A 24,490-nucleotide genomic window follows, 5' to 3' on the forward strand; every position below is an offset into this window, starting at 1 on the left:
TTCCTGTCAGCCACCTCTGAAAGCTCCCATCTGTTTGACAGCAGACACTGACAATGCCCCTGACTGGAGCCAAGGTAGGAATAGATGAGGCCTCAGATGTCCAGACACCCACGTGTCCAAGGTTCAAGGCCCTGCTGACCATGACTCTGCAGGATCTTTTTCCAACAAGCTCTGGGTAATTTGAACCCACATACTCTATATACACAACTCCTACTCCTCTTGCTTCCTGAGTCCCTGACTCTGTGGGTTCTCCATCTATGCACCCATCAGTCTGTCCATTCCTCCATCAGTCCATCCATCCATCCATCTGTCCATCTATCTTCCAATCCTTCATTGATTTCCCTCTTCTCACTCCTGCTATCCATGTAGCCTGTTTCCCCAGAGAGAAGTTCAAATTACACCCATAGAAACCCTTCAAGTGATCATTCACACACACACACACACACACACACACACACACACACACACACAGAGTTTATTGGAAAATTTACAAGTGAGAAAACTAATTCGAGCCATCAGGAAGTGATTCAGTTCACGGTCACATTGGTCATTTGATCTCAGTGCACAGACCAAAAGGCAGGCTGACGATGTCTTCATGATAAGCTGGTGTCGGCCATTATCCCGTGAGCAGTTAGACACTGTGTTTCTTCAGACCAAAAGCTTTTGGTCATATCCAAAGATTTAAAGGAAGCCTTACACAGGACTAATATGGAGAATCAGGACCCTCAAAGCCCTATATCACTATCAGATTGCCTTTTTCTTTTAATTTTCAAGCTTTCCCACGCTTTTGACCTTTCCGACTCATAATGAAAAATCTAGACTCTCACACGATGCCTTGGACGATGATTTCAGATCGTCTAGATAGCAGTGGGGAAATACTGAGGTGGCTTTATGAATATGATCAAGGTAATTCAGCTTTCATCTCATTGTCAAGAACTGAGAAAATATTAAATCTGAACATATCTCTCCTATTCCTCAAAATACAAGCATCCGAGTGCCAGGCCCAGAAAAGGAAGGACACGGCACAGATTGCCTGATGCTTCCCACAAAGATACACAAGTGACCCCGGGAGAAGCAAGAATTTCCCTTGAATTTACATTAAGAGCTTGGTCTCCCTCGTGGGCTCGCTAGATAAAAACAGACTTCCTCCTCTCTACGCCCACCACGGAATTCTCTCAGAGAGTTTCAAAAAGTGAATGCTTCGTTTTGTAGTCACACAGTAGGAAGTAGGAAGCGAAGTAGCAGTGGGCTCTCAGGGACATGGCTTCAATAGTCAATGAGTGTCCAATATTGAGATTTTACGTGTCCGAATGGCATGCACTGTCTCCATGTGTTTTGAAAACAAGAATTGTTAAACGTTCTCAAAGTGTCCTCAATAACTTCAGTCTACATTTGAACATTAAAACGTTGGTTCTCACTCATCTATCTACCTGTACTGTATGTTCATAGAAATCATGGATTCTCATATAATTTGAGGTAGTTGAAGTTCACCCTGGTCTTTGGTCTGTGTGGTTTCCATGTATATACATATGCATATATGGAGCACACAAATGAAACACGTGTGGGATGTGTGTGTGTGTATATATGGAATATACATGTGGAACGCATACACTTGACATGATGTCACTTTGGGGCATCTGCTGGACACTGCTTCTCTGAGGAGGATGGAGAGCTGTTCTACACGGACCCCTCCTCAGCCCAGCTATCCGGCCGCTGGTACTGGTCCTCCTGCACCAACAGCCACTTTACTGGACAGTTCAGCTTATAGTCTTTACAGGAGCAGTGTGTTCTCTCACACCCATGGGAGCCAGTCTCCAACAGCTCAGCCCACACAGAAAAATCCCTCCTCAGGACACTCTTGTCCCTAGACTCGGCCTCTGATCCTCCTCTTCCCTCCTCTGCAGAATCCTCTACTCCACCCCTGTTTTAACTCAAGCTTGACTCTCCTCTGTGACTGAACCTAAAGACGGTGTCAGAAGAAAGAGAAGGAGCCCAGATCAGTTGACGTGGTGGTCATCTTGGTTGCCGTGGAGTACCTAGGAGACCTGATTATGTCTGTGAGGGTGCTTCAGGGGCTTAACCTAGGAAGACGGATCCACTCTGAGTGTGGGTGGCGCCAGCTCACGCTCTGGTGTCTTGGGCTGAATAATAAAGCAGGGGAAGCAAGTGAGCTGAGGGAGTCCCAGCATTCCTCAGTCTCTGCTTCCTCAGTGTACCTGGTGTGAGCAGCCACGTCTAGCTCTGGGCCTCAGATGGAGCCTCTTCTGCCACATCCCCTTCTCTGCCATGAGGAGCTAAGAGCTCACGACTAACTCTCCCTTCATGGAGCTGTTTTGTGGGTTATTGGGTCCCAGCAATGAGAAAAGCACCTGATTCAGTTGCTCTCCAGACACAGTATCCACACAAATCTCTGAAAGTGTCTTTCTAGCATATGTCTCTTTCCCATTTTATTGAAAATAGATTTTTTTCCCCTCGTGTGATATACCCTGATTACGGTTTTCCCTCCCCTGCTCTGCCCAGTCCCTCCTCACCTCTCACCTCTCCCCTCATTGATGTGACTCTCTGCCTCTCGCTAGAAAAAAAAAAGGGCTTCTAAGGTATAGCAATAAAATATAACAAGATAAAATAGAATAAAATAAAGCAGAAGCTATCACATCAAAGCTGGACTAAATAAACCGAAGAAAAAGGAGCCCAGTAGAAGGCACAAGAATCAGAGACCCACTCATTCACACTCAGGACTCCCAGGAAAACACTAAACTGGAAACCATAATGTAGACTCAGAGAACATGGTGCAGACATGTGCAGGCCCTGAGATTTAGCCAATGTTTTGAACTGAATCCAGATTTGCAGGAACTGTACAGGATAAATCCAAAACAGATGGCTATCGGACCACACCAGGAGGAACACTGGCCCATGCCCTACAATATGGAAGCTCGGTAGGGTCCACGCCTGGAGGAACACCGGCCTGTGTTCTACCGTCTAGAAGCTTGGTTGGTCCTCTATAAGAAGAGGAATTGCCCTCAGCTCTTTATGATGAATTAAGCCAAAGTTTGAGCTGCAAAATAGAAGAGTTGATTTCTCAAATGGCTTATTCTTGCCCATATTTCTCAAGAAATAAAGATCCAGGATGTCAAGCTGACACTTCACCTTGGTGGACCGACAGTAGGTAGCAGCTCAAGTCACTTAAGACTCAAGAAGCAGAAAATGTATGACATGAATATGCAGATAGTGCATTATTATTCGTGAATTATTCATAGTTGCTGCAACAGAAACAACCTAAGGGTTGAAAGAGACACTTTAGCTCTCAGTTTCTGAGGTGTCAGTCTGTCGTGGACGGAGTGCTGAGTAGCTCACATTAAAGGCAGCCAGGAAGTAGAGATGAAGATCCAGGCAAGCGATGGCGCAAAACCCCGCCCCATTAACCTAGTCCCTCACAAGGCTCCACCCACCTGCTCAGCACTTCTCAATCATGTCGTCATACCACCAGTAACGAATCCACCAGTAACGAATGTGATTGCTAGGTCAGGGCCCTCAAGAGCTGTCTCTGGAAATTCCTCCACAGACATACCCAGAGGTGTGCTTTGCTAACCGCCCCTCCCCGCCCCGCCACGCCCCGCCACGCCCCACCAAGCAAACTAGGCTTTTCCTAATCCTAAAGCTGGTTGGCAAAAGCAACCACTGCATACAGATGTTCAGGCTTCAGTTTCGAAGGCGGTTTTGACGTCCATTTATTACGAAGCCTCGGGTCGCATGTGCTTGTGTGTTTAGTAAAAAAACCACACAGCATTTCTTCCTTATAGAAGAAGAAAATGCTTATTTAAATTTTACCTGATGGTTTGTTCGCACTTCAACCTAAGAAGGAGAAAGGTAAGAGCACGAAGCTCAGACTTTCAAGCGAATATTCCTGCTCTCTTTCCTCGGCCCCTCCTCCCACAGAGCACTCTGAAACATCCATTAGTCGTTTCTAGGAAGAAAGTCCCCTTCATCAAAGGTGGAAATATGGAAGACTGAAACGGAAAGTGTAAAACCATAATGGTGCTCTGGCAGGAGAATGAAACAGAAACTTCAGAAAGTTTCACTGCACACAGGGCAAAGAGCCTCTGAAGGAGAAATGCTTACCTGCTGCACTTGAGGTGTCACTTCTGTCTTTGAAATAAGCCCCAAAAATGTTTGGTATGACTGTATCTTTCACAGAAATAGGGAAATTCACTGAGTCAGAAATCAGAATATCAGTACATGAACTCCTTCCTCTATTGCATTTCTCTGTGGTGCACAATGTTATTATCTGACAGCCAAAGTCCAGCCTCTGTTCACTCTGAGAACTACCAGACTGAAAGCGGCTCCCTCAGCAGGGCAGGCAGGTCTTTTGCTGTGGAGAGATGTTTTTCACCAGACAACTGGAACCTTCGAGAGGTACCTCCTTCATATCAACTGCAGGCCCTCAGTCACTAGGGTGAGCCTTGGAGGGGACGGTAACCCCACGTCCCTCCCACATCTCCCTTTTTTTCCCTTCCTGACAGGAGATTTCTATGTCCCTGATGTGATGTTTTTACCTCATCCTCAAGCCCAAAAACAATAAAGGTGACCTGGAATTGTTAAACTGTGAGCCAAAATGAACCTTTTTCTCTATAAGGTGACTGTCTCCTATGGTTATTAACAGCAGAAATGGTGTACTAGTAACCTCCAAAATACCACGGTGTCTTGGTTCATTTGTGAAACTATAATAAAATACCTAGGTCTAGGTAACGTACAAGAGACAGAGACAGAGACAAAGAGAGAGACAGAGACAGAGAGAGAGAGAATGAGAATATTTCTTGTCGTTCTGGAAGCTGGTAAATTGATGTGAAGGTGTTGTCAGAGTCAATACCCAGAAAGCACTCATCCTCTTCTGTGGAAGGAGAGAGGGCATAGATAGGGCCAATAGAATTCTTTGCAGCCTCCTTCACTGGGCCATCATCCCATGCAGGAGGCTATCGCTTGCTTGAGTTAATGCCTCCTACATATGTAACCCCCTTAGTGTTATCAAACTGGTGGCTAAGTTTAGCATATGACATTGGGGGTTACATTAAGACCATTAGACAATCTCGGGTCTTGTGTCTTTATGGGTCAGAATAAGGAACAGCTATAAACTATTGCATAGATAAACCAACAAGAAATTTTAAGTCAAGAGTGAGGGTGGCTGGGTGTGGTTTGCCTCTCACCCTGGCAAGCTGTGTAGACTCTGCCGGGCACACTCCTCACATTGCATAAATCAAAGAGTGTGAGCCAGTCAGATGAATTGACTCGGAGCTCAGGGAATTTCTATCTCAAAGTTTGTTTGGAAGACTGTAATTTATTGTGGTGGTATGGCCTCCTCTTTGTCAGCTGAGAGATGTCAATCTGTATTTCCCATCCTGAACGTACTGTCAGCCATTATGCCCTCTCCCTTTCCTTGCTGGTACTCTCATCTTTGAATGTTGGCCTGGGCTTGGCACTCTCTCCTCTTTATAAAAGTTTTAAGAGTGTTCTTCACAAAAATACTTTGAGAAACTGACTCTGGCATCAGGACACTCACTTCAAAAACTCTTAGAGTGATTTCAAGAATTCAAGAGCTTCTAATAAAAATTGAACATTCTCTTACAGTGAGTGTGGAAAGCTGGAAGGCCAGTTAAAGGGAAAGGATTTAAAAGAATTAAAATGTTTTCTACTCAAAGAATCTTGACTAATTATCACTTCATTTTGTTATTTTTTTCTCTCAATCACCAGAATTTCCACAATAGTGTGGAGTCATGTTCTGCCATTAGAACTTTTCATGTTTCTCACTTGACGGTATTTATTGTAACTGGTTGCAGCGATCACAGTCCAGCCTCCCTTTCTAGCACACAAATGGTCCGTGGTGAGATCTGATATCTAAATTCTACTGTACTCTTTCCTTCTTGGCTTCCAGACTATGCAGTATGGGAGGATGAGAGACATGGAGTTGACCTAAATGGAATGAGTCATGAGTTTTATTCAGGAGCTTTGGGAAAAGGACAAACCTCTTCTTGACACTCAGCTGTTGGAACTCTTGTCTCCTCTGCCCTGACTGGAGCATAAAGTCATGGTTGAAGAAGCCATAGCTGTGGTGAGAAAGGCCAGACTGAGATAGTAAAAACAAATATTTCTGTGTTTAGGCTGAAGTACAAAATAAATATATGTTATATGTTTATTACTCTTTATGAACACCTTATATAGCTATTCTGCTACCTTATATAAATAATAATTCCTACCTAAGGGCTATAGAAATTATGCAAAAGCAACATGAGTTAAAATTGTACTAATATAAAGAAGACTGCTGGATTCTGCTTCTGTATTCTTGCTTGCTTGCTTCAGCAGGAGTCTCCCAGCCCCCTATGTCCAGGGAGAACTAATGTTTATTAAAGCTATTTCTTAAAACAGACATTACAGAAACTTCTCTGACTCTGCCAGTCCCACTTCTGTAACATGCCTTACTCCAGTAGAACACCCTCTTGCCATGAATACCATCTTCAGTGGCCACACAGGGAATCGATACAACACTGTTGTACAGCCACCAAAAACTAAGAAAGTGTAGCTTGGGCCAAACTTTGAAGAGCTCTTGTTTGGAGTAAAATAGACCTAATTTCCCCAGCTCTGAAAGTGGTGCTGCTTGGTTCTTCACTGGCCATTCTTTCCTAGATCCACAGAAATGAAAGAAAAGAGCTGTACTGGCTGGTTTTGTGTGTCAACTTGACACAAGCTAGAGTTATCACAGAAAAAGGGGCCTCCCTTGAGGAAATGCCTCCATGAGATCCAGCTGCAAAGCATTTTCTCAGTGATCAAGGGAGGAGGGCCACTGTGGGTGGTGCCATCCCTGAGCTTGTGGTCTTGGGTTCTATAAGAAAGCAAACTGAGCAAGCCAGGGGAAGCAAGTCAGTAAGCAACATCCTTCTATGGCCTCTGCATCAGCTCCTGCTTCCTGCCCTGTGTGAGTTTCAGTCCTGACTTCCTTTTATGATGAGCAGCAATGTGGAATAAACCCTTTCCTCCCCAACTTGCTTCATGGTCATGATGTTTGTTCAGGAATAGAAACCTTGACTAAGACAAGAGCTGTTAAAACCCCCTTTCTTTGTCCCAGCTTTGAGATTAAGGCTGTTGAAACAGAAACTAAATGTTAACTTTTCATTAAGCATAGAAGTCTCATCTCCTATGAATAACAATGAAAAGCAGAGACAAATCTCAGTTTCCCCTTCCACCCTCCTTTCTCTTTCACATCCCTACTCATGTGGTGATGAGATGGATTTTCTCTAATGATAGTATGTGGATAGATAATTCACACATAAAACCCCTTATCCCCACAGCCTTATGGATTTGAACACTTGGGAGGCTGAGTAGCCTTTACTAGGTGTAATTTCACTGGAGAATGTGGGTCTCTGTGAGGTTTTACAGATCAAATCATCTCCTATCTATTCTCTGCTTCCCAACTGTGGGCTCAGTGAGACTCCTGCCTCATACACATCTGCTGTCCTCCCTTCTCCAACAGTGACAGCAGCATCCTGTTGAACTTTGGATGTCACCCATTGAACGCTAGAAGTCATGTAGCTATTTACTTCTACTGAAGCATTCCATGAAAGGTAAAGAAGTAAACTAAACCCCCAAGTCTCAGGAAGTGCCTGAAACCTACAAGACTCACAAGAAAGGGGAGGCCATCTGCTCAGCCAAGCTGCTTGCACAGTATGCTGGGAGCACCATATACGTAGCTATTGTGCATTAGAGTCCATGCTGAGGTAAACTTTCCGGTGATGTAGCTGTGTTAAGAGTCATCTGTGATCCTATAGGCTACCCCAATAAGTTTACCAGTTGCCTAAGCTGACATGGTTGGAATCATTTTGGTGGTGGCAGTGGTGGTGGTGAGTTTTTTGTTTGTTTGTTTGTTTGTTTGTTTTATTTTATTTTGATCATCATTGCCCTTTCTGAAGTAAATAAACTTTTGTTCCTGCCTCCCTTGGGAAAGTTGCTTTGCCAAAATATGCTTGTTCTCCTTTAAGCTGCTCCCCTTCAGGTGACTGGTCACAGCATGTGGAAAGTAACAAATCACAGAAGTCTTCAAATGAAAACCTGCACCTGTTGATTGGCTTTCCCTTACCAGAGAATGTGTTCCTTTCAGAGCCCAGCACCCACTTCCTGGTTCCTCTGCCTTCCCTTCTTCCTGTTTCTCTAACGGGAAAACCATGCCATCACTATCATTGCTTACAGTGAATGGGGATCTCTAAATACTTTTGGTAGAATAATGCAGTGAGTTGTCATAAGAGTTTAAAAATAAAAACATGGGTATCCCCCAAGTGATGGGATTCAGGCTGGCATGTAAGATGAGATTTGAAAATGACTGCTCTAAATGTGTCTTGGTGCTCATTTTAGTTCCTGGTCCTTTCCACCGATGTATAGCACTCGCTCCTCGTTCAGCAGTTCACATTTTCCGTGATGGCCACCTCTTTCCTCCGTGGGGCTGTCACATCCCATCTTCAGTTGGGGACTTCCTGCCCATCTTTCCTTTCACTCCGTGTGTGCCCTAGGCCAACTGTTTTCTCTCTGTGTCCTCATTTAGACATCATCTGGTCCATTTACAAAACTCACAAATTTTCTACTAAGATGATTGACAAGTTATGCAGAAATCTTAAGATAACTAAAATGCATAAAAATAACCTCCTAGGTTCCATCTTGCCTGCCTTAGCTCTTATTCCTATGTAATTTTAGCACTAGACTTCTAAAAGCTCCTGTTTGTGGTTATAAAAAAAAAAGGTGCAAACTCCATCTGTCTCTACAACGATCCAATTTTCCTCTAAAATAAATATAGTACGGAACTCAAATTTTCTAGTTAAAAATTTCCTTCTTATTCAGATACTTGACGTTTTATACTTCTGGAGGAGGCCTACTGCTTGGAAGAGGTGCTCTAGGGGAGGGGGGAGGAGCAAGAGACTGAGAGCTGGACATGAACTACAGATTGATTCAACATGAACATGGAGAGAATATAATGAGCCAAGACCAAGAGGAACCTGGGTTTACTGCTGTCTAGAGGATGCAAAACCAATGGCCCTGGGACACCCTCATAATGCCGGGGTGCTCACTTCTGGTAGATGTTCACCAAAGCTGTATGCCCAGGGAGTGGCCAAAGTACGAATGTATTGATAACCCAATGCCTTTAGGCAAAATTGATTAGGTCTCAGGTTTTTCCCAAGCTAGGATATTTCCTTTCCCATTTCCTCCTGTCTGGAATCTTGTAGCTGAGCCCTTGGCTACCTTCAGAGAGGTGGTCAAGGCATAAAAGGAGCCTCGAACTCAGGGAAATATGTAATAAGGACGATTAGAAGAGGAGGAATTGGAGACTTTTTATTCCCTGGAAAAGAGATAGGAAGATAAGTTCAAACAGAAGGGATAATCAATAAATGCTGTAGCTTATGTAAGCATTTAACAAAATGACATTTCCGGTTTCTCTGGCATTTCTTAGGTGAAGCAAGGTTAGACCTCCCCAAAGGTGAAGTGAGATTAGACCTCCCCCAAGGAAACCAGGCACGGTGCTGTGTTGACCAAACAAAGATCAACATTGTATCCTTCAAAGAGCACCCACTGATGCAGAAAATGGAAACTGAGTCGCATAGCAGGCTCCAGACTCCAGGGTTAAGTGACGATGCCCAAAGCTAATCTCTACCTATGGAAATAGTTTCAGGTTTGGATACATGCAGTCTTGGGTCTCCATAAGACAATACTAAAGACTTGCTGAAATTAAATGTTCTTGTTTGGTTCTAATATTTTCAAAGCCCATCCCATCCCCAGCAATGGGAAGTGTAGACTTGTGGTCAATGAGAAAACACACAGTAATTATGGCTTCAAAGAAATCAGAAAATCCCTTTAGACCTTAACCCACACATTCAGTAACTACTAAAAGGGCACCTGATCCATACAGGTACTGGGGATGCACAGCGAAAAAAAGAGCCAAGGACTTTTAAGGAATAAACTTTATAACATGTATGATATATATGCATATATGTGATACATCATAAAATTATATAACTTGAAAACAAATTTGAATCTCTAGACTTGAATAAATATATGCCATAAGTTAAAAAAGGCTTGGAAAAGACTGGCTTAAACATCGGATAAGAATTCCAGCCAGTTAAACGCATGATTCTTTCGTTGCCCCTGCTGAACTGCAGGTGTCATTGAACGTCCCAGTCTTTCCATCTAATCTCACATTACACTAGGGGTCCTCACCGTCCTCTCTGCAGCCTCTTCAGTGTGGTCCACACACCGTCCTCTCTGCAGCTTCCTTCTCGGGTTCTGAGAACTGTAAGGTTACTGGCTGTCTGCTACCTGACTGAGCCCACAATAGAAAAAGAGGGCAGGTCCAAGCCCCAAGTTAATCATTAGATGAAGCTGTGTGTCCTACCACTGAGGACTAGCTAGGGAAATGAAGTCCTAGCCTATGGGAGCAGAGGACGCGGAACTTAAAAACCACAGTCTCCCGAGTCCGCACGCTGCTCATTTTGCCTTTCCTCTATGCTGGCGTCCCTTTTTGCAGAATGGAATATTGAAAATGACTTTGCTTTCCCTCGTCTCTTGAATTCATTATCTTATTTCTAGCAGAAATAGGAGAAAAATACAAACTAAGGGGTTAGTTACAACTCGTGATTGTCAAAGACGATATCTTTACTGTGTAGGACACGCACAGACAGAAATAGATGCAGAGGACCTCAGAAGTGTAAACAAAGACTGCAACATGACGAAAGATTAAAAGTGACTCGCCGGAACGAAGCTACAAATGCAAACAACTGAATAAATGGGAAGTTTTATAAAGTAAAACACTGGCAAAAGCATCGGGCGCTTTCAAAGCAACAGGATTCTAAATCGTGCCGTGTTTCTGCGGAACCATTGTCAGAACATCAAAATTATCCAATAACACTAACTATAAAAGAAAAAGGGAAAATAGTTCAAATATCCACAAATGAAGTTTGCTGAATGACTTTCCTATCAGAATGATATTTTGTAGCTAATACAAATATATAGAGAGGAGAGGGAGGGAGAAGAGAGAAATTTATACTTACTGTTTGGGGGAAACATCTACAATACAAAATGGATTTTTGAATGTGACATCTGTCCACTTTTGCTTTAAAAAAAAAATAAGGATTGGAGAGATGACTCAGTGGTCTTAACCACTGACTGCTCTTCCAGAGGTCCTGAGTTCAATTCCCAGCACCACATGGTGACTCACAACCATCTGTAATGGGATCTGATGCCCTCTTCTGGTGTGTCTGAAGACAGCAACAGGGCACTCACATATATAAAATAAATAAATCTTTTTTTAAATTGAGTGTGAGTATGAGCAAGTGTATGTGCTTGTGTGTGTGTGTGTGTGTGTGTGTGTGTGTGTGTGTGTGTGTGTGTGTGTGTAGGAGCGATGCCCTGGAACTGGAGTTACAGCCTCTGTGAGCAGCCTGACGAGAATGCTGGGGTCTAAACCCTCACTCTCAGTCAGAATGAGCAGTGAGCACTTTTCGCCACTGAAAAGCCAGCTCTTTGCTCCCTGTGATTTATTTTGTATTCATAAAAAATGAGCAGAACTTTTAAATATACAATTTAAAAGCAAGCAGACATATGTTTAATCTGCTACATGAATAATACTTAGTTTTAAAGGGGTAGAACTTAACATAACCAAAACTGTAATTTTTAATTATGTGTCTAACTGTGTGTAACTATGTATCTAACTACACATCTAATTGCGCACACTCTAGTGTCTAGCATAGGCTTTTCTTTGACACATCCATTTATCTTACTGATATTTACTATGAGGGCTCCAGATGAATACCAGAGATGCCAGAGGATAACTTAAAAACTAAAACGGGAGGAGTGTAATCTCGGTTCAGCACTGTTAGAAAGTAACCATAGGAATGTGACCTGTTACTAATCAGGCCTTTCCAGAGAGCTGGGTACTCTACTGGATGCTACAACGGGGAAAAAAGTACTGATGACCAATCAGGCCCAGAATACAGACTGAATCATCTTTCTCAGACTTCTGAAAATATATATGAAAATGTAGGAAAAGCCAGACATAGTACTTCACACCTTCAACCCCAGCACCTGGGAGGCAGAGGCAGGCAGATCTCTGTGAGTTCAAGGCCAGCCTGGTCTACAGAGTGAGCTCCAGGACAGCCAGGGCTACACAGTGAAACCCTGCCTTGAAGAAAAGAAAAAGAATTCTTTACAAATATACATCAAGGTAATTAATAAGAGACTATGCTACTTTTCTAGCTTTTATCTGTATAAAATTATTCAGATTATATTGACTTACAATATATTGTGGGGTGTTTTTTTTTTTTCATTTTAAATAGTCATCTTTGTACCTGATTCTGTTTTCACAATATTGTAAAATGTGTTTCCACGTGAGTCTCAAAACCATAGTCTTTGGATGTCATAAGACATGGATTCATCAGTGCTGGTGTATAATTGCTTTCAGACACGCCCATAAAGGTATAATAAAATAATTAAGTTTATATTTCAATTGATGAATCAGAGGCATTTGTAATAAATGGGCCACAAAAATAGTACTACTTGCAAATAATTTTAGGTAGACTGTAAATAATTACAGCCAATTTTGAATCAACTTGCAAGTATTAAATTGGCTGTTTATTTTCAAATATTTGCAGGAAAAACAGGGCAGAAAAATTCCAGCATCCCTTGTTCTGCAAACACTCATTTCAGACTTACCCCCCACATCTCCCCCACCAGCCCTCCTCCCCCACCCCCAAGCAGGGCAAAGAACTCGTTAGAGTCAGACATATCACAGGTTTTAAAAGCTACATGCACATAGTCTTGGGCATCGCTGAGGAGGAGAGAGAATCATGAAGGTGATGGTGGCAGACAGAGAAAACGCAGAGACAGATGCCCTGTGGGGGATGGTCTCAAGCCGCCTAGTTTCATCTCTCTAACCACGACTTCTGTGAGAATGACTGGAAAGAGGGCTCAGCAGCTACTGGTCCTGCAGAGGACCCAGGCTCTATTTCCAAGGGATCCAATGCCCTCTTCTGGCCTCCAAGGGCAGTGTATGTATGTGGTACCACGTACACACACACTGGCAAACAGCACCCATAAAATAAAAATAAATAAATAAATCTAAACAAAACAAGCAAACAACAACAAAAACCAGGGTCCCAAGTTTGACCTCTCCATTTGCAAATGATAGCTGTCCAGGGCGTGTAAACCAATTTAAACACCCCAGGCGAGGGGGAATCCTTAAAATCCTTAAAAATCCTTTTACAGGATGGATTCTTTTTTTTTTTTTTTCTTTTCTTTTTTTCGGAGCTGGGGACCGAACCCAGGGCCTTGCGCTTCCTAGGCAAGCGCTCTACCACTGAGCTAAATCCCCAACCCCAGGATGGATTCTTTAATATCAATAAATGTATGGTGCTGACTAATTTGCCACTAAGTACAGTCCAAAGTAAAATTATTCTGAACTTGGCAGATAATGGATCGTATCTGTGTATATTTCTAAAGCCAAGATATTCTTTAATGTCCATATAAACTGTTTTACCTGAAATTCTACACCCGATAAAGCTAACAGGAAGTATAGGTAGGTGAAGCAGACTCCTGTATTGCTTCTAAAAAAATTATAATTTCTCGCAACTTAGCAGGGTGTCAAGCACTGGTTCCTATTAGAACATAGCATGCTAAGGGTTATGATAACTGAATTAATTGAAATGCCTCTAGCCTCGCTTAAGATGTAACACTGTCTAATAATGGCTGTCGCTGGTTCATTTTTTCATTTTCCTAACATTTACTAAGAGAACACTTTTAACTGATCTCCTAGTTAACTGATTAATACCTTGTAAAGATTTCTGAGCCATAACTTAAAAAAATTAAAACAGAAAGAGAACCCTTCCATTTTAATAAGGCGGGGAGGCAGACATGATAATTTGATCAATTAAATATTAATTGGGTCTTCTACGAGGTAATTGGGTGTTCCACTTAGACACCACAGTGAGCAGAAGAACCCACTTCCTCTCACCCTCCTTGAAGGCTTGCAGGGAAGGTCTGGATTAAGCTGCTTTCATTGCTGTGACAAACTACTTGACACTTTTTGCTCAGGCTTCCAAGGGCTTCAACTCAATGGGGCCTGATTCATTTCTCATATTGGGTCTCTGGGGAGCCGGATGGAGAGTTCTCCTCCAGCACCATGTCTGCATGAGTGCCACGATGACAATGGACTGAACCTCTGAACCTGCAAGCCAGCCCCAGTTAAATGTTTTCCTTTATAACAGTTGCCTTGGTCATGATGTCCCTTCACAACAGTAGAAAACCTAAGACGAGGCTGTTCCTGGAGAAGAGGTTGAGACAGTGACACTGTGAGGCCATTGTCCTGGGAGTCACTGATGCAGGGACATCACTCAGAACACTGGACGGAAAAACCTATGTATCATCCATGTATGCAGGCCTCTCACAGTCATGGTATTCAAACTGAATCAACACAGAAGAAGTCTCTTCTCTGCTGGTGTAAACCAAGGAGACTGGCTCAAACTAGTCACGTGAATTGTTGTTAGCTTGAAATAGAGCATTGGTACAGGAATACGGAACATAATTTCTGAGGGCAGAAACTTACCCTGCACTTAGGCTAGGGCAATGACGTCCCCAAACAGTGTGTGCGAAGACCCTGCTACAAACAGCTGCTGTAAAGACGTTGAGATCCTGTTTTTGGAGAATGCCAACATGAACAACAGACAGTTTCAGGCTAAGGCAATTTACTTCCCTTTGCATAAATGGGAAAAGGAGGGGCAGAGAGTGGCGCTACTTCAAAGGGTCACAGGTAAGCAGTTAGAATCTACCAGACTCTCACGCTGGGCTCTGACCAGCGGCAGGCAGGTTCACAGTGGCCCTGGAGGCCTCAGCGTTCTTTGGGAGCTGAATTCTTTCACCAGAGAGCCAAATCTAACCTAAACCGGTGTGGCTCCCTCAATAACCCATCCCATGTAGGAGAACATGAATATTTATCATTTTCGTAACAGACATAAGAATGCATTAGGGGTTGGAGGGAGCAGTCAGTCAGGAAAGCCCCTGCCTCACAGGCATCAAAACCTGAGTTTGAACCCCAGAGTTCAGGTATTTGAGCCAAGTATAGCACTTGTAATCCCAGCTCTGGGGAGGCAAGAGACAACAGAGTCTTGGCCACTTAGCCAAGGGTCTTAGAAACATTGATCCATAAATAAGAGTACAGGGGAACATATAGTGAACATGATACAGCTTGTTCTGTTTGGATCGTCAGCCTGGGCAAAAGACAAAATGGTCAGCGTATCAATTTGGCACAAAAAAATAGCAGTTTTTAAGTTGTGATTGACTGAATTCTTTATGGACGTACAATCATCCACCCATGTATCTAGTACTGTCCTTGCCCTGCCCCAGATGCAAAGCCTTATCCAATCCCTACCCTGAAGCCCAAGAGTCCCTCCTTTCTGGTCTTGGCTCAGCCCCTCAGCAGGCTGCCTGTAACTTCTCAGACATGCCAGCCAGAGAAGACAGGACCTTAGTTCCTCCAGACTGTCTGTGGCCCTCTGATGAGTACTGAAAGTGGACCCGGCTGATTTATTTCTCAAAATAGCAAGCTCCAGACTGGTGAAAGATCCTGTCTCAAAAACAACAAAAATAGCAAAACCAAGATGGGCAATGCTTGAGGGGCAGCATCCAAGGCCACCTCTAGGCTCCCAGGCACCCACGCACACAGTAAAATTGAACCATAAAATAATAACTCCAACAAGGTGGTTCAACAGGTAATGGTGCTGGCAGCTTTAGCCTAAGGACTTGAATTCAAAATTCCAAACCCACACTGTGAAAGGAAAATACTGACTCTGTGGACTGACCTCCATATATGTGCCACAACACGTATGTGTGTGCACATACAAACACACAAAAACACAGTAAGTCAATAAGAATATCTTAGTTAGGGTTCTACTGCTATGAACCGATACCATGACCAAGGCAACTCTTATAAAGGACAACATTTAATTACGGCTGGCTTACAGGTTCAGAGGTTCAATCCATTATCATCAAGGGAGCAGGGCAGCATCCAGGCAGGCATGGTACAGGAAGAGCTGAGAGTTCTACATCTTGCAAACAGGAGAAGACTGGCTTCTAGGGAGCTAGGGTGAGGGTCCTAAAGCCCATGCCCATAATGGCACACTTCTTCCAACAAGGTCACACCTCCTAATAGTGCCACTCCGTAGGCCAAGCATATCCAAACCACCACAGAATGTAAATTTTAAAAATTTAAAGAAATTTGAATTCACTGGACTTTATGCTTGTCTTAGGGTGTTACTGCTGTGAACAGACACCATGACCAAGGCAAGTCTTATAAAAGACACCATTTAACTGGGGTTGGCTTACAGGTTCAGAGGTTCAGTCCATTATCATCAAGGCAGGAACATGGCAGCATCCAGGCAGGCATGGTGCAGGAGGAGCTGAGAGTTCTACATCTTCATCTGAAGGCTGCTAGAAGACTGGCTTCTAGGCAGATAGAACAGGGTCTTACAGCCCACACCCACAGTGACATACCTACTCCAACAAGGCCACACCTCCTAATAGGGCCACTCCCTGAGCCAAGCACATACAAATCATCACAATGCTAGTCTCCTAAGTACTGCTGGGTGCATCCAAGAATTTGAGCATCATGGGAGAGTCAGGGTTCCCAGAGGTGGGTGTGCAGGCCTGTATTTGTGACATATTTTAATCTCTTAAAGATATTGCAGAATGGCACCGATGTCACCAGGTAAATGTGCATTTAGGAAAGGTGGGGGCTGGGGGCTGACTGGTGACTATAGCATACAGAAGGGACTTCTGGACAGCTCCCTCTTGGATACCTCCCGCTCACATCTCCCCTCAGGCAATCTGTGGGTGTGGAGGACAATGTGGGTTTTTTGTTTTTTATTCTAGCGGGCGGACTGGGCTGAAGCAGAGCGATCTTTGTAAACTCATTTGCCTTGTGAACTTTGGGGGAAGCGAGAAACTGCCCAGCAAGTGATTGTGGCTTTTTCTGGAGTGAGAGCTACAAGCCAATTTCGCTCAAGTCAGGAAGTGTTTATGTTTTGAATTAACTAATAAAACAGAGAAGGCTAAAAATAAATGCTGAGCCACAACACGCTAAAACAATTACACAGCAGCGTTCTAGTAAACAAAAGGCTTAGATGATATTGCCTTTATACAGTTTTATTTTTATTTTAACCGATTGAGCATGAATGCGGAACGGGGAGTGAACAATGTCACGGCCTTGACGCGGCTCCCATGTAAGGTTCTGGGTGCTTGAGCTAATTCTTCTGTGTTAATCCCGTGAACTCTTCACATAGCAGTGTTGGAGTGACCAGTGGGCTTCTGTGAACTCAAGTAAGCTGTTTCTTTCTTCAAATTTTCCACTGTGACACCGTTAAATGCACAAACAGGAAACTTAGCAAAATAAACCCACTTTGCAGGGGAGGGGATACAAGGGGAGCAGATCAGGTGACCAACTTGGTGGGTTTTTTTTCCAGTTACTTACCCGTCCTCTTCCTCCCTCCCTCCTTCCCTCCCTCCCTCCTCTCCCTTACTTTCAAACTTCCTTGCTTTTAACTGCGAGCTATTTCTCAGCCCCTTCTCATGGCAAATTCAAGACATCGTATATCTCATCCCAAAATGCTACAGTGTGAACTTCCTTGAAGTCAGCTGAGTGTAGTGATGCGTCCTTGCAATCTTGGCAATCCAGAAAGCAGACGGGAGGGTCAAGGACTCATCACGGCTACACAGCGACCTCCTGCCTCAGAAAATTTAATATCACTGAGACTATGTAAATGATTCTAACTCTGTCTGTTGTCTAGTACGAGCCATGTTCTGATTTTACCCATTAGCTCCAAAATGTCTATACAGCGGCTGGAGAGATGGCTCAGTGGTTAAGAGCACTGGCTGCTTTTCCAGAGGACCTGGGTCTGAATTCCAGCACCCACATGGCAATTGACAACCATCTGTAACTCCAGTTCCAGGGGGATCTGGCCCCCTCTTCTGGCTTCCCTGAGGACTTCACTCACATGATGCTCGGACACGCACAAAAGCCAAACCACCTGGGAACACAGAATAAATATAAAAACAAAATGGGGGGAAAAATCTGTGGCCCTCCTCTCTTTTGTATAACTGACATTCCCAAAATTACCTGTGGCTTCGAACTGAGACAATTGTTTCTGTCTGTACTCAGTAAATGAGATGGATGTATTCCTCGAGGGATAGACCCCTGTAGTCTACCCCACCCCCCACCCTGGGCCTTCCTTCCCAGCTCCTGAATTTACTGGGTGTGTGTTCTTACACAGGCCACATAACCCCATGTGCCTGTTTCCTCTTCTATAATGTCAGACCAGCAACAGCAGCACCCCAAATGGTTGGAGTGGTAGAAGAAAACATGCATTGACGCCCTTACCGCAACACCCAGAATCCCTCAAGCACTGAGTGGATCCGGTCTGTTCTTTCTGGGCTGTACTTTGTTTGGACACACTACGTGGTTATTCATGTTCTTTCTGTATTAGGGAATCTATTCAGCATTTGGGGATGAGATATATGATATCTTGAATTTGCTGTAAAATGCCATGAGAAAGGGCTGAGAGATGGCAGTTAAAAGCGAGAAGTTTGAAAGCAGGAGTGAGGAGGGACAGAGAGAGGGAGGGAAGAAGGGACGGAAGGAGTGAGGAAGGGAGGAAGGGAGAGACAGAGAGAGGGAGGGAAGGAGGGAGGAAGGGAGGAAGTGAGAGACAGGACAGGTAAGTAACTGGAACAAAATGCTGATTGTCTAGCATACTGAATCTGTTTATATTCCTATGGAGAGAAGCCTGTAAAACAGGCACCAGACAGAGGCAGGGGCTCCTGTACCAAACCAGAACTTGTGCTTATCTTTATGCCAATCAAACCCCACAGGGGTCCAACGTGGCCAAGAACCACATTGCTGCTGGACCATCTCGAGCATCAGAGGAAGACGTGAAGCCCAGGCATGCTTCACTTCATTGTTGGATGCTGATTTTTTAATACTGCATCAACTCTTGGCCATCACTGTTCCCATCTATAAAATGGGTTCAACAAGACTTGCTTTGTGAGGCCTGTGAGACAGTGAAATACCTGTATAAGCACCTTTCACACAGTGGGCTGACCTGAATCCTCAGGCTCTTTTCCGCTGGTTAAATTGGGATGATTCCTTTCTCTGCCCTTCCATCTCTGCCTCAGACATGTTATTTTCTCTCCCCAACATCCTTTTCTTGTTTTGTTTGGTTTTTTTATTTCCTCTACACAGTCCCTACTTCTGGCCCTTCAGGCTTCTAGCCAGTCCACTATGCTCTACCCTGAGCAATTCCTGCAGTCTCAGAAATGATTGCCACCCTCTGCCCACCACCTGCCCACCACCTGCCCACCACCTGCCTACCACCTGCCCACCTCCAGCTCACCACCTACCCACTACCTGCCCACCACCCGTTCACCACCTGTCCATCTCCTGCCCACCACCTGTCCATCTCCTGCCCACCACCTGCCCACCACCTGCTTACCACCTTCCCACCCCTGCTCATCACCTGCCCACCACCTGCCCACCACCAGCCCACCACCTGCCCACCACCTGCTCACCACCTGCCCACCACCTGCCCACCACCTGCTCACCACCTGCTCACCACCTGCCCACCACCTGCTCACCACCTGCCCACTACCTGCTCACCACCTGCCCAACGCTGCCAGAAGCAATAGTAGCTGCCAGTCCCTATGCGGTACTTTATAATCTTAACTGCCTTCACACTGTGTTATTTTTAATCCTGATCATAACTCTATGAACATATTCTTTCCCATTTTCTAAGTAACTTGTCAAAGAACCTGGACCACTTGGTGCCCAAGAACTAACAGGCATGTTCTTTACCAGTCTTCTCATCTACTCTTAGTTCTGTCTCAGTTAACAACACAGGATGAACCAGGTATGGCAGCTAACAGCCAGCGCTCTGGCTATGTAGAAGGATCATCTACCAGCAAGCCGGCCTGGGCTACAGAGTGAGACCTTAGCTCAAAAAAAGCAAAACCGAGGGCTAGTGAGAGGCTCAGACAAAACCACGCTTACTACTCAAGCACTCAGACCTGATTTGGATCCGCAGAACCCACTTGAACAGCTGTGCCTGGTGGGATAAAACTGTAATCCCTGGTCTTGGAGGGGCGGGGCTGAGACAGAAGTTTTTTTGAAGCTTATTGGCCAGCATCCACCTTCACAGAGGGCTTCTCCATTGAGGAGGGCTGCCCATCAGAACTGGATGTGGCAATATTCCCCTGGTCTGAACCTTTCAGGTGTCAAATAGTTGAAGTCAAGTGAGTGTCTTGATATAGTAATCACTAAACTATACTTTTTATCGTCCCAAAGATTTATGGCCAATCAGAATCATCTCTTGTTTTACAAGCCAATGAGAAGAGACCTGTCAGAGTAAGCATTTGCTTCTCTTTTAGTGTTTTGTGCCACTGTTATCCTTAGAGGAACTGCTTAAATTACATAAAGCCCTAAAATTACACCTTCTCTTGTTTCACTTTTCTGAGAAGTCCCCAGTGGGAAACTTTGAATATAACTTATTGCTAAAATTGTTCAAATATTTAGAAGACAAAACTTATCTAATTCAACTGTTTGTTTTTTAATTGACTTTCCAAACACAAGGTAGCTTGAGCATTAGAAACGATGATAGAAAGTTATACTGTTTGTGCAGGGGGAAGACTCTACTGGTGCCACACTTGTAAAATATAATAAAACAGATTGAGAAAAATACACAAAGGCGAGGGGAGCAGTTCAAGAGGGTGGAAGAGGACGCAAGGTTCGGAAAGAAAGCAAATATCACTGTCAACACTGTCCAATAAGTATGACTTGTCAGAGGTATCAAAGTCTTCCATAAACTATTGGCTCTGACAAAGTTCCCGCCCAGGAAACCTAACCAGCGACCCGAGGGTGCTAACAGGGAGCCATTCCTAAACCACATCAGGCAATAGAGACCTTCCTGGCAGCAGGTTCCCCAAAGGGGTCCCCATTTCCTTGACCAGGACCATCAGAATGACCGGGAAACAAACAGATTTCTTAATGAATTGGTGATAATAATATTACCAGAAAGGAGGCTGAAATAACCCGAGTAGAAATACTGAAGCAACTCTCAGCCCGTCCACACGAGCATTGTCACTTATGTTAACCAGCAAGCTTTAGCAGACCCCACCTCCAGCAGGTAAGACGGATGCTATGACATCGTCCACGAGAAGTCACTTAGACAGTTCTTTCTGGTTCTTTCCTCCCAAGCTTTGTGGGTTTCACCTGCCTTAGAGATCTCTCCAGACCAAGGCTGCTTAACCTAGGCTTGTATATTCTTTCCTTCCTCACAGTGTCTGGCCCAGAAGGCCACTGAGAGGGAGACACTTAAAGAATGACAGCTGGATGCTCACATTGCTCCAGACCATGATGAAGACACACAGTGCTTTAGTAGATGCAGGTATCTGGACTGGACTGTTCATTCTGAGGAAGAGAAGAGCCTGTGTGACGCCAGAGGCCATTTCCCCCCAAGCAACAAAGACCGGGAAAATCCAGACACATAGAAGAGAGCCGTTAGTCATGCTCAGTGGAGATTTTACAGCTTTTCTGAAGAACTCTTGAAATGTCTAGTTCTCCGGAGATGAGGAAGATCAAGTCTGTCCTTGAGAACCTGCCACCCCTTGTCATCTACCTCAGCCATGACTAATCATGGAAGAGAAATAACAGCGAGCCATTTTTTTTAGGAGTCACACTTATAGGATTTTTCCTACCTTCGTAGTTTAGCTAAGAAAAGGGTCTCCATTATAATGGGAACCTCCCTAGCTCTTTTAAGTAATCTTTGACAAGTAACAATTCAAGACATTTAACTCATTAGGAAGGCCATGTCTTAGCTTGTGGCAGTTCAAAGCATGAACTCTGGACTCCGATGACTTGTTTTGAGTAATGAACTAGTAAACACCCATCCTTCTACTGCAGTGCACATGACAATCTGATCTCCATGACAGGGAAGTATGGAAATTGCTGAGTGTTTCTTTTAAATAAATATTCAAATTCTTCAACAAAATACATGTTTTTGTTTGTTTTTACTTTCTATGAAAGTCAAGTCAAGTGGAAATTGCTCTAAAGGTACTTTTATTTAAAATATATATTTTATATATACTTTCTAGAAAAATACCTACTTCAACGTTTTAGAAATTCTACAGAATTGTACAAATAACTGTTTTGTGTGTGTGAGACAAACAGGCCTTGGTGGGAGATCAAACTAGAACATGTTGGACTGACATTCATGGACCAGTTTAGTCTGTACCTGGTGAAACTTCAAGTTTCTAAGTTGAGAATCTATTTTTTTCCTCTACTGAACAGGAATAAAATGTTCGATGTAGATAAGTTTTAAATATTTCATATGACAGTTGGAGGAGATGTTATCCTCTTATTTTATCAAAAAGTAACTGTTAAGTGAATGTTCTAGTTTCGTTTCTGTTGCTATGATAAAATACCCTGACAAAAAGCAACTGAAGGAGAGAGAGAGTTTCCTTCATCTTATAGTTCCTGGTTACAATCCGTCACTGTGAAGGAAGTCAAGTTGGGAAGTTCAGGTAGTCACATCTGTTGCAGGATATTTGATCACACTGTAAACCCTGAGATTGTGCTGTGTACTGGAAAAAATCTGCTTCTAGTCATGGTCTGGTTCAGCCCTAGTACACCCCTCTAATCCAAGACCTTTCTGCTTGAATATTGTAAACAGGATTAAATAAAGTCAGCCATAGGTCAAGAGGCAGAGCAAGCAACCAGTTGGCAGGAAGAACCTAGGAAAAAACCATAAAGAATAAGAGAGTTAGGACAGATAGACAGACACACAGGAAGTAGAAGGGAGGGACATACGGTTTGAGGGGTTTTTAAGACCGTGTGGAGAAGGAGATTTGCCCTTTGGGACACCGGCAGAGGAGGAAGGTCAGCTGGGTGCTTTCTCTGCCTCTCTGAGCTACTGGGCTTTCACCTGGTACTTGGCTCCCAAGTCTTTATTGGTAAAATCAAATGTTTGAGACTTAGACACGCATCACACCCACTGTAAAGTTGAAGAGGAACTCATGCTTGGACTTGATTTCTCCACTGTAGCACAATCTGGGAACCCCTGCCTAAGGAATGGTGCTTGGCTGAGTATTCCCCCATCGATTAATATAAATAAAATACTTCCCCACAGACATAACCATAAGCCGACCCAACATAGACAATCCCTCATTGAGGTTTTCCTCCTATGTTACAGCAGGCGGAGTCAAGTTGAAAGTTAAAACTCACTCTTAGTGATAATGTTGTATCGCTGTGAAGAGATACCATGACCAAGGCAACTCTTATTTCAAAGAAGAAGAAGAAGAAGAAGAAGAAGAAGAAGAAGAAGAAGAAGAAGAAGAAGAGGAGGAGGAGGAGGAGGAGGAGGAGGAGGAGGAGGAGGAGGAGGAGGAGGAGGAAGAGGAGGAGGAGGAGGAGGAAGAGGAAGAGGAAGAAGAAGAAGAGGAAGAGGAGGAGGAGGAGGAAGAGGAAGAGGAAGAGGAAGAGGAAGAAGAAGAAAGAAGAAGAAGAAGAAGAAGAAGAAGAAGAAGAAGAAGAAGAAGAAGAAGAAGAAGAAGAAGAAGAAGAAGAAGAAGAAGAAGAAGAAGAAGAAATCTCTTAATTGGTGCTCGCTCACAGTTTCGGGGGGTTAGCCCATTATCATCATGGTAGGGAGCAAGGCAGTGGGTAAACACCAAAGCAGTAGCTGAGAGCTATACTCTGTCCCACGGGCAGAGAGACACAGAGACCCTGGGCCTGGCATGAGCTTTTTGAAACCTCAAAGCTCACCCCCCCCCCACCAGTGACATCCTCCTAATCCTATCAAAGAGTTCTAGTCATTAATGTCTAAGTTTTCAAATATATGAGCCTTCAGGGGCCATTTTTATTCAGACCACTACAGTAACCATCATAATCAATGAATTATTGAACGGAAAAGCAAGTGTGAAGTGAAAGGAATTAACTTAGGACAAAAGTGGATCTCAGAGAAATAATAGCCACCACAGGCTGGTTGTTGCAGAAACCTGAGTCACCCTCATTTGAAAAGCCAGATGTGCCAGATGTGGTGGTGCACATCTGTGACCTGGCTCACAAGCCAGCCAGACTATCCTAATTAGTGATCCCCAGGTCCCACAGAGAAGCCCTGTGTCAAAGAACAAGATGGGATGCACCTGAGGAACAACACCTGAGGCTGTCCTTAAAAGTCACAATGGATTTTTCTTACCTTCGTAGTTTACCTAAGAAAAGGGACCCAATGTATGGGAAACTCATGCACACACAACCACATACATTTGTGCACATACGAGCATGCACACACAGAAACATAGAGGCCTACGTACACATGTTTGTACACTTGCAAATACAACCACGTACATTGGTGCATACATGTGAGCATGCACA

This window comes from Rattus norvegicus, chromosome 13, assembly GCF_036323735.1.
Source record: "Rattus norvegicus strain BN/NHsdMcwi chromosome 13, GRCr8, whole genome shotgun sequence".
Lineage (NCBI taxonomy): Eukaryota > Metazoa > Chordata > Mammalia > Rodentia > Muridae > Rattus > Rattus norvegicus.